The 10,840-nt window shown below is 45.3% G+C and overlaps 1 protein-coding gene across 1 annotated transcript in view; it reads right to left on the bottom strand.

The window, feature by feature from the left end:
• Tmem108 (transmembrane protein 108) overlaps positions 1 to 10,576 on the bottom strand; it is a 423,034-nt gene extending 412,458 nt beyond the window's left edge. Inside the window, exon 1 of the mRNA XM_026789945.1 lies at positions 10,239 to 10,576. The gene's annotated coding sequence lies outside the window, so the exon portion shown is untranslated. The remainder of the gene's footprint in view (positions 1 to 10,238) is intronic.
• Between the last annotated feature and the right edge of the window lie 264 nt (positions 10,577 to 10,840).

Here is a 10,840-nt window from a genome sequence, read left to right on the forward strand (position 1 = left end):
CACACACACACACACACACACACACACACACACACACACACACACACAGGATCCCCCACCTTGTTTTTTATTAAGCTATGCCCTACAGAGGTCAGCAAGCATGGAGCAATGCCATTCTTCCTAACAACTTCCTCTTTGGGGAAATGTAAGATAAGAACGCATTCTTTGTATCTCATTACACAAGTTTAAGAAGAGTGGATCAATAATACTCTAATTTCAAGCTGTAATTTCTTTAATTTTTTACATGCCTTTTCTGTGAACGTGTCAGAGGACGACTTGAAGATGTCCGTTCTCTTCTTGCATCACGTGGATCATGAGGATCACTCTTGGGTCTTCAGTCTTGGCTGCAGGGGTCTTTCCTTATTGAACCACCTCACCATTTCCCAAGTTTTCATTTGTAATAAAATGAAAATAGATAGTTACAACTCATATAAGCAAAGGCTCTCTATGGCAGTGTTACAGGATCATAAGACTAAAAGAAGACAGAGGAGTCCCAATCGAGACTCAACTTTGTGAGGGGGAGAGAGAGAGAGAGAGAGAGAGAGAGAGAGAGAGAGAGAGAGAGAGAGAGAATATGACATTTAACCTGAACCTCACAAGGCATTCCAGACAGAAGTAAAAAGCTGATTTAAAAACAAAACAAAAAACAGATGGGGTCACTGGGTCAGCATGAAGGAAGGATATCAGGAGAATTTTGAGTGATTTCGTGTGGCAAACAGCACAGTGGCTAAGGCATAGGCTAGGGAAACAAACAGTTCTGAGTTCAGAAAATTCTGGCTCCAATCCTTGTTGGCAATGTCACTCTGGGCAAATCAGCTACTCTGAGCTTTAGCTGATGAACTGTGTGAATTGGTACAAGTTGCTACCTCTCTGTGCCTCTAGTTAGCTCCAAATAGTCAAGCGCTAAGAGCTACACCATTGCCCATGGCAGCCATACATGGTAGGCCGACTGAGAAATTAAAATTGTATTTAATCTTAATTGATTGAAGCAACGCTTCCTGTTTTAAATTGGCAATGAAAGTGAGACTAGAAAATAAAATTTTGGAAAGTTTTAATTTATTCTTTGACAGTTCCATACACTGTTCATATACACCTTCAGCTCCTCCTTCCCACTCCTCCAAACACCCCCAATACAAATGTCCACCTTCATGCCCTCTGCTTTACTTTCTTTTTCTCTTTCTTTATTCCTCTTTCTTTCCCTTTCATTTTGCAACCCATTGACTCCAATAGTGCTGCCTGCGGGGCTCTTGGCTGATCTTCTGCCCAGGGGACCACAGCTGCTGTGAATTCATGAGCTCTTGAACGGCTCTTACATTCTATCCCCTCTTCCGAAATGTTCCTTGAGCCTGTGTGCACATGTGTGCATTCATGTGTGTGTAAGTGTGCTGGTATCAATGTCCCAATTTTGTTAGAGAACTCTACATTTATTTATTCTTGGCACTTCAACCAGTTACAGGTCTCTACATTAACTGTTGCCCATTTCAGAAGCTTCTCTGGTCAAGGCTAAAAGCCATCCTAATCCATGGGTATAAACATAAATATTTAGAAGGTAGTTTGATAATGTGCCCATTTAGGAGACAACAGTAGTGGGTCATGACCCTTGCAAGGCCTATGATCTCCTTAGTCATGGGCTTTTGAATGAGTTTACAGTATCAAGTGTGAATTCTCTGCCTTTGGAACTGGCCTCAGATCCCATCAGAAAGTGTTTGGTTACTCCCATAACCTTCATGCCACCGTTGCACCTCTGGGTCAGCTCACCTGGAAGGTTTGTGCTGTATCATTCATAGTTTGCCACTTAGCAATATCATCAGTGGCTTTTCTCCCACAGGTGCTTGCATTTGCACCTCCTGGCACTACAGAAGCTAGCCATCAGAGAAGTTTTGGGTCAGCTCCAGACCAACTTCTCTTTGTCTACAACAAAAGCGTGTTTGTCTTCACCACTTGGAGTCTTACCATATAGCTATGGTGTGAAGTCTAAAGCAATAGAAATAGCCTTTGTTCGGGAGTGCTTGTGGCCTTCTTGGCCAATATTTCAGTAAGAAAGTTCCCACACCTGGCACCAAAGTTTTCATTTAATAACCTGTGTTTTCTGGAGAAAATACCCACCTATGAAAAGGAAATTGCTTTTTGCATCAATTCATGTACTGAAATTCTAAGTGTGTTTGGAATAACAACTTGTGTAAATTATCTACTACTCTTACTGTGCATTTTATGAAAGCTAAGATGCTGATCACATATTTTCAAAGAAAATTAGCATCTAAATTGAGATGTGCTGTAGGTATACAATACCGATTACTTCAAATGACTTGATATTGGAAAGAGGAATAAAATATCTTAGTAATAATTGTATATTAGTTATATACTCACTGGAAAAATAGGTTATTAAAATCAATTGCATCTGTTTCCCCTTTTAATGTGATTATTTAAAATCTAAAATTAGACATATGTCACACATATCCTATCTGGACAACAGTTTATTATATTTCAAGTATGATATAAAATGTAAACAACATATATATTATTATTGATATTTGCTTTGATGTGTTTATTTCTTATTTTTATTGTATTATGATTTATGGGTATGGGTGTGTCAGGCATCCATTTGGCAGAGGACAACTTTCTGGAATTAGTTATCTCCTTCCACCTTGTAGTAATGTGAGCTGTGGGGCTGCATCCCCCTTGGCTCGGCTAGCTTATGCCCCGAAATAATTACACGGAAACTGTATTCTTTTAATCACTGCTTGGCCCATTTCTATCTAGCCTCTTCTAGGCTAACTCTAGTCCCTGGACTAGCCCATTTCTAGTGTAGCCCACAAGGTGGCTTACCAGGGAGATTCTAGCCTACGTCCATCCTGGGTCGGAGCTTCATCGCCTGTGCCCCAGAGAGCAGAGCTCTCGCATCCGCCCACAAGAGTGGAGCATCTTGTCTCTCTGAGGCGTCTGCCCCTGAGAGGAGAGCTGTCGAGTCTGACCTCACTTCCTCTTCCTCCCAGCATTCTGCTCTGTTTACTCCACCCACCTATGTTCTAAGCTATGAGCCCAAGCAGTTTGTTTATTACTCAACCAATGAAATCAACAGATTGATATATGACACTCCCACATCACCACCTATTACAGGAGATTCGTGGATTCCACTCAGGCATCAGGTTTGCACAGCAAGTACTTTTACCCATTTAGCCATCTTGCCAGTGCCCTGTTCTTATTATTTATTGTATAAAATCTTATAAAGATGAAATGTGATGGGGAAATTCTCAGTGTGCATTAAGGGCATGGGGTGGTAACTTTGCATTGGTGAATGCAATTCCTGGAACAGTCCTAGTGGATGATGGGATTGGTACTCTGGGTGGGGAAGAGGCGAGGTAAAAGTTTAGAGAACCAGGCAGAGGAGCTGGGGCTTAATTCAGCTTGGAGCCACAGAAGCATGATTGGAAATGTGTTTTAGAATGGTAACTCTGACAGCGCGTATCCTCAGAAGGGGGGTGTGGGCTCTGAGAAGAATTCTCAGGCATTTGGAGCCCAGTCTGCTGAGCAGGTTGGGTGATCAAGCTGAGAAACGCTGTCGGGAGTCACACGCTAAGTCTCAGCTTGAGTGATGAGTCTAGTTTCATGGACGGCTCCGAATCCAACATTGTGGCTAATTCTGAAAGAGCATTTTTGAAAAGTGACAGCATCGTTGCCTTAAATAAATCACTTTCCACAGCGACTACTGTATGCCAAGATGTGTGAGTGTGTGTTGATGTGTTTAAGCAAGCAAGCAAGTCCACAGTCTTGTCTAGTCTACTTGTTACAGCAAAGCAGGGGCTCTTACAGCAGAAAACTCCCTGATCTCCAAACCCCAGTCTGTTCTAGTTCCTGGTTTTATATTAATGAGCTTACTCTTTCCGAGAAGATCCAGACCACCCACTCAGGCAGCGCTGGCCTGTGTGTTACTATGGTACGTACACTGTATTTTACCTAGACAATTGTTATCTTGATTTACAGCTTTTGGATAGTTAGGTATGTAGTTCCATAGACCTGCATTTGTGTCCTTGCCTAGGACTCCATGAATATTAGGTATGCACAAGACTTTAGTTCCTGATTCTGGAGAAGAGGGGCATTTACCTGTGTATTATGTTGCATTATAATTGATTATAATACAAACACTGAAGCTGAAAAGGATGGGTGAAGGCCCATGGTGGTGGCTTTTAGGATGTTCTCTGTCTTAATGTGTATTTATAGGACATTTCCCAAGACTAAGAATCCATAGCTATCAGTTAAACACGCGTGCACATAGTATATATGTATTAGAGTAACTACTCTACTTCAAAATTATTATAGTTTAACTTTTGCTTTACAAAATGAAAAAAATCATTTTCAAGAGACTACAACATTATTGAAAAAATTGTACAGGATGCACTTTGGGATAGAGAATTATGGTGATCCCTGCCGGTCATCCAGATGAGTTCCTCTTACTGGAGTGGTGTTTTGATGTCCCAGGCTCTCTGGGTATTGGCTGTTGACTGACAGGGGCAAAGCCTGTTCCCTTCTCCAAAGCATCGCCCATGGCTGACAGGATTTAATTCCCCCAAAAGGCTACTCTCCACCCCTATTCCACCCTATAGGCAGATGAAGCGCGGTCCCCTCCTCTGGAGGTGGGACATCTGTACAGTGTTGTGCTGTACAGTTCCCTGTGGGTAAGAACAAGGCTGCTCTTCACCAGAGACCACACCTTTGCTGAATTCTTCCCCTGACCCACCCTAACTCCCTCTCTTCCCTACAGATTTTTCCTCATGGTACATTCAGTGCATCTGGACACCTGAATTCCTGACAACTGACAAGACCATTAGGTTTAGTAAGGTACAAGATAGGAGTGAGTTCTTCCATATCTCCATGGGACACCTATTTTGGTGATTTCACACTCTGAATTTAAAACTTCTCCACTAGGTGCAAGGCATGCCGAAGCCCCTGCAATGTGGAAGGAAGCAGAGGGAAGGTGGATTTCATCATTTCTCCTCATTTTTTTCTTCCACTCACAGTCCTGTTCCAGGCTCCCCGTGGAGTGGGATGGACCTAGATAAAGAACAGCAAAGCCTGCCCCTTCATGGGTTTAATTGTGGTTCGACTCCACTGTCTCTGGGTGGGAAGGGTATCCAAGTGTTGACTTCTCCTAGTGGCACTGTCTTGGGTTTTGCTTCTGTTGTTGGGATAAAATATCCTTCCAAAAAGTTACTGAATAGAGAGAGGATTAATTTGGCACATGATTCCAGGTTAGGTCCATCTGTGGAGAAGTGAGGGGAGCAAGAACAGTCATAATCCACCCATAACTAAGAACAGGGAGCAATGAATTCATGCATGAATGTGTGTGTGTTCAGTTCCCTTTCCCTCTTCATGCATCCCAGATCCCAGCACTTGGGAAGGAGGCTCAGCCCAATAAGAAAAATCCCTCACAGGCAAACTTCTGGGTCTTCCTAATCTAGACAATCATCATTGAGACTTCTTCCCAACTGATTCTACATTGTGTCAAGTTGACAAAACTAACCACCACAGACATGTAGACACACACACACACACACACACACACACACACACACACACACACATACACACACACACACCAGGAGTTAAGGGCGGGAGAGAATAGAATGTCTTCAATTGCTGTCCCTTTATGTGCTGACACTCCTTTCCATAACCACTACCCCACTCTCAGCTCCTCTGTGTAGTGGCACCCAGCTCCTTTCTGCCCGGGCCTCCTCTTCCTAGGAAGAATGCTGTTACTCTGGCAGGATGTATTCCTTCTGAGAGTTCTATGCCTCCTCCCTCCAACTCCACACAGTGACTTTCCTCCCTGTGTTTCCCTTCTGTTTAGTCTGGTCTGGTCTCTTTGGCTCCAGCACCCTCCTCTAGGTTTTCCCAAATATGTGTGCAGTGTCTTTCCTCGGAGGGAACAGGCTAAGCTCTCTGGGTAAATTACTAGACCATTATTCTTATGTTTTGACTGTGACACGGATGAATCTCTTCTCCCAAAGAAACAGAGGCACTGCAGTCCTGCGACAGTTCTTTCTAAAATCTTTGATGCCCCTCACTTGATTTTCAGCCTTCCTGCATCTAACAGAAACCAGCTCTTGCTGCCTCCTTTTGCAACATAGGTGGTCTGCCCTGGCTAGTATCAGAACTCCTGTTAGGATATGGGGCTCTTGACTCAGTTTATCGCTTACAGGTGAACAGCCCCAACACCCTAATCTATATGATGATGACAACAGCTTAGCTTGTCTCATGCTTACTACTGCTTCAGAATCCTAATCTCTCCCCGCATCAAATCGCCTCTCTATGCCTAGCTCCAGCTGTCATCTTCATTTTACAGATGTGGAAAACAAGGCACAGAGGAGTCAATACGTCCCAGGGAATAGACCCCAGGTTCTCCATGAGTAGAATCCAGACAGTGGGCCCTGGTTCACCTTCCCTAGGTGACCTCTGAGCTAGTTCGTCCCACTGAGCGTGACCTTCTTGCGAGGTGCCCACAGAAATAGCCAACCATACACTGGAATCCTCCTTGAAACAGCCTGCTCCTTTTCCACCTGGAATGTCCTTAAACAAAACTGCCTGTCAGCACTTGGCACACGAAGAGTCACTACCAGTTTTCCATTAGTTTTAGAAAGTATGTTGAGCTGCCTTGTGAAAACTTTCTTTTTCCAAATCAGCAGCTTCTCTGGGTGATGAATGTCCCTACACCCATATGGTCACTGGGGTGAGAACCCAGACCCCTGACTACACAGAAAGGGGCCCTCTGCTCTGCAGTTTGGGGTTGGAAAGAAAAGCTGTGCCCTTGGCCAAGGCAGCTGAGGACCTTCCCACATCACAAGGAGAAGACACGTGGCTTTCTCTCCTACTGTTCCTTTTATCTACACCCTCCTGAGCCAGAGAACTCTGTGGCATAAGTACAATGTGAACCAGCTTATAAACATGGCAGAAGTCATCTAGACGTTGAGACAAGAAGGAAGACTTAACAGATATGGAAAGCAACTTCCCTTCAAATTATGCTTCAAATAACCAAACGGCTAGAAAGACAAGTACACCATATAAATATACATATGTTGGGTTTGTGGGGGGGTAGGTTGTTCCTATGTAGCCCAGGCTGGCTTTAGGTTTGCATTGATCTTCTGCTTCAACCTTTCAAGTGGGTGGGATTACAGGTCTGAGGCACTATAACTAGCTAAAACATTTGTTATTGTATATACTAGCAAACTTACATGTAGTCAGATATAATGTAGCATGCATATGCAATATGAAATAGGCAGTGGGCAACAAAAAACAAATATGGCCAACAGAGTTAAAAACTAAGCCAGAATTGTTGCTTCCCTGGAGAGGAAAAGCTTCACCGAGTCTCTGAGCATATGCGGGAGCTCTATAGGTCTACTCAAGCAGAAACTGAATGATTTACACCAGTAAATTGTATGAGTCTGAGTTCAGATCTCTGGCTGTCCCAAGAAACAATGTGACTTTTTTTCTGTCCTTGCCTTGTGACATAGGGAGCCTGATTTCAAACCAGTCTAGAACCCGATTGTCCATTTTGCAGTGAGGCCTGGATCAGTCAGTAGATACCCAAGGGCCCCAAACGTAGCATGTTGCGCTTTAACACTCTTCAGCGGGGAAGGAAAACTCACAGGCCAAAGACACAGAAGCAAAGAGGACTGCAGTAGCACGGGAGATGGGAAGTGAGCTGCGAAGTCTCTGTCTGTGAGGTCCAGGTCCCTGCTAGGCTCTAGGTCTTTATTGCCTAAGCAGGAAGAGAGAGGCAGGCAGCCAGAGTCAGACTCTGGCTGCATAAAGCTGAAGTTGGCTGAGCCCATCTGCCCTGTGATCTGGAAGTGAAAATGGCATCTTGGCAGTAGGCTTTCTGTTCCCAGGCCCTGTGTAGAACATCACAGGATAAAAGCAGAACCTAGCCCCGAGCCACATCCCCTAGGACCTATGTGTTGAGAGCTTTGGGACTGTCAGAACCAGCCCCAAATAGACCCCGCTCCAAACAGGATAACCTTCAGGATTCTCGGGGAAGATGAACTCTGACGTCTAACATGATTCTTAGGAGCCGTGCTTCGAATGTGCAGTGTGAGACTTTCTGGAGCTCATTTTTCTGATCTCTTAATCAGCCCTGGGTGTCAGGTCCCTGGCATTTGTTGTCTGAAACCTTTCCGACAATACCATCCTACAGCACACCCTGGACCCGAGCAGTGTGACCTCCTAGCTGCAGAAAAGAAAGCAAGACAAAAGCCTCCACTCTTTGCACCTACCCAAAATCTTCCAAGATTTGTTTGGGGTGGAGTTAGAAAGCTTTTCCATATCATGGACACTTGCAACTCCATACTTAACTACAAACACAGGTCAAGAGAGCACAGTGGGAATGGCTCCGAATAGCAGCCCTGAGACCCGGGTTCTGGTCTGGCTTGGTGAGCCTATGGTCGGGGTCAGCACATGGTGACGGTCAGTAAAAGACAATGTAAATTCTCGTTGTTACTCAGCATACTTGACCAGGTACTCAACATCCCTACATCGTGGTCAATCCCACCATATCACAGATGTGAATGGGACCCTGCTCCTCTACGTGGTGAGGCAGCACACGCCCAGCCTGGTTACAGGGGGTGTCCAGTGTCATGGAAGACAAATGTCAAACCTTCAGAAGGTAGAGACTAGGTACAAATGTGTCCATTCTGTGCCCTTGTCAATACTTCATATGCTATTGTGCTGTGCCATGAAAGGTGATGTGGGAGTGTCATATATCAATCTGTTGATTTCATTGGTTGAGTAATAAACAAACTGCTTGGGCTCATAGCTTAGAACATGGGTGGGTGGAGTAAATAGAGCAGAATGCCGGGAGGAAGAGGAAGTGAGGTAAGACGCCTCAGACAGAGACACCTTGCTCCCGGCTCCCAGGAAGATGCCTCAGAGAGACATGATGCTCCACTCTTGCAGGCACAGGCGAGAGCTCTGCTCTCTGAGGCACACGCGATGAAGCACCGACCCAGGATGGACGTAGGCTAGAATCTCCCTGGTAAGCCACCTTGTGGGCTACAGCAGATTATTAGAGATGGGCTAGTCCAGGTGCGAGAGTTAGCCTAAAAGAGGCTAGATAGAAATGGGCCAAGAAGTGCTTAAAAGAATACAGTGTCCATGTAATTATTTCGGGTAAAGCTAGCCTTGTGGGCAGCGGGGTGCTGGGGAGGCAGCCCTGCCGCACCTATTACAACAGAAAGGTATTGGGGCCTCTCGTTTATACGAGACTGATAGAAAAGTAAGCGTTAGTTCTAATCATCAAGTACACAATGCAAAATGATAGTCCTGCTTCCCAGAATTTATGATGGAATGCGATTCAAAAGATCCAGGTAGAAGAATCGCTCAAAGATGAGTTCTTTGCTTCGAAAGCCCTTCTTGTAGATGCTGAGCCCATCCTTGACTCAGACGCTAACCCTCCGTGGTTCTCCCCTGGCTTGGGAAAGGAAATCCGATGCAGTTGCTTCCTCGTGCTAACCTCCTCCCGCACCTCCATCCAGGATCCTGCTCATCCTGTGAGTCGGTGGAGGGAGTCATCCTTACAGCTCCTTGCCTATGGTGTGCAGCAGGCCTCCAGTGTCCCTGGCAACATGGAATTAACCACCATCTCCTAGCAACCTCCTCAAATGTTGTCCTAAAGATACTTCACAGCAAGCAGGGGAAATGTCAAAGACAGAGGTGAGAGATTACAGTTGGAGGAAGAAATAAAAGCATGCTTAGGAGACAGGCCAGATTAGAGAACGGAAGGCAGATTTTAAAACCCTCCTTCAGCGTAAGACGGCAGTGGGGGTCCACCACAGACTGCAGTGGGGACATACCGCAGCATGAATGCATTGTGTATGAGCATAGGCCCCTTGCAAAGCACTTTGATGGAAGCTTACACATGTAAGCTTGAATTCACCTGCCACAAACATTCAGACACTAGTGAATGCTCATGCTAAACATGGCGAGAGCTGCCTTCTAGATATTCCTCAGGCTTTTCGACCTTAGCATCTTTAAGATCTTATTAGCCTTTATTTGACCTCTGACCTTCTGCATTTAATGCCTGGTCAGGACACCACTGGACTCAAATCACCATGGCTATAAAATGCAGCCTCTTGATCGTCTGTCATCATCTCCACACCCATGATGGTTAACTGACCTCATCACTACCCAGACTCCTTTTACGGGAAGGTGTAGGGGCATTGGTAGCCCAGACTCTCATCTTTGCTTACCTGACCCCTGCCTGCAGTCTGACTCTTCCCTTTCCCATCCATTGTTTACAGAAATCCTTCTAGAGAACAGTCGCTGCGTGTTCAAATACCTTCAGTAAGTGTGTTCTTCCTGGAGTTCTTTCCCCCATGCCATCGCTTAGAATCCTTCGCCAGGTAACATCTACCCGACCTGTAAGACCCTTCCTGGATGAAAGCAGGCAGCTTCAGGAGCTTCAGCGTTCCACACCTCCATGCTGTAAGCACTCGCTCTTTTAAACTGAATCTACGACCGGGGCCAGTGTGTAGACAGACTGTTTACCTGTGAGAAGATGTGGAGCTGGCGTGAGGCTCAATGGTAGGGTGTTTTCCTGGCATGCATAAGGTCGTGGATTCGGTACCGAGCACTGTAAGAAAAGAAGAGACGAGAGTAGAATAGAAGTGGAGGGAATGAGAGGGCAAGGGAGGCAGGAAAAGAGAGACTGGGATCAGGTATGTTCCTGTATCTACTGCCTAGAGAGACTGGGATCAGGTATGTTCCTGTATCTACTGCCTAGCAGAACTGTCGGCTCACAATAGCTACTTCAAAACTTCGGTTCCTTCATATTTCCTCAGCTCCAGAAATG

Source organism: Microtus ochrogaster, unplaced genomic scaffold, assembly GCF_000317375.1.
Source record: "Microtus ochrogaster isolate Prairie Vole_2 unplaced genomic scaffold, MicOch1.0 UNK33, whole genome shotgun sequence".
NCBI classification, from domain to species: domain Eukaryota; kingdom Metazoa; phylum Chordata; class Mammalia; order Rodentia; family Cricetidae; genus Microtus; species Microtus ochrogaster.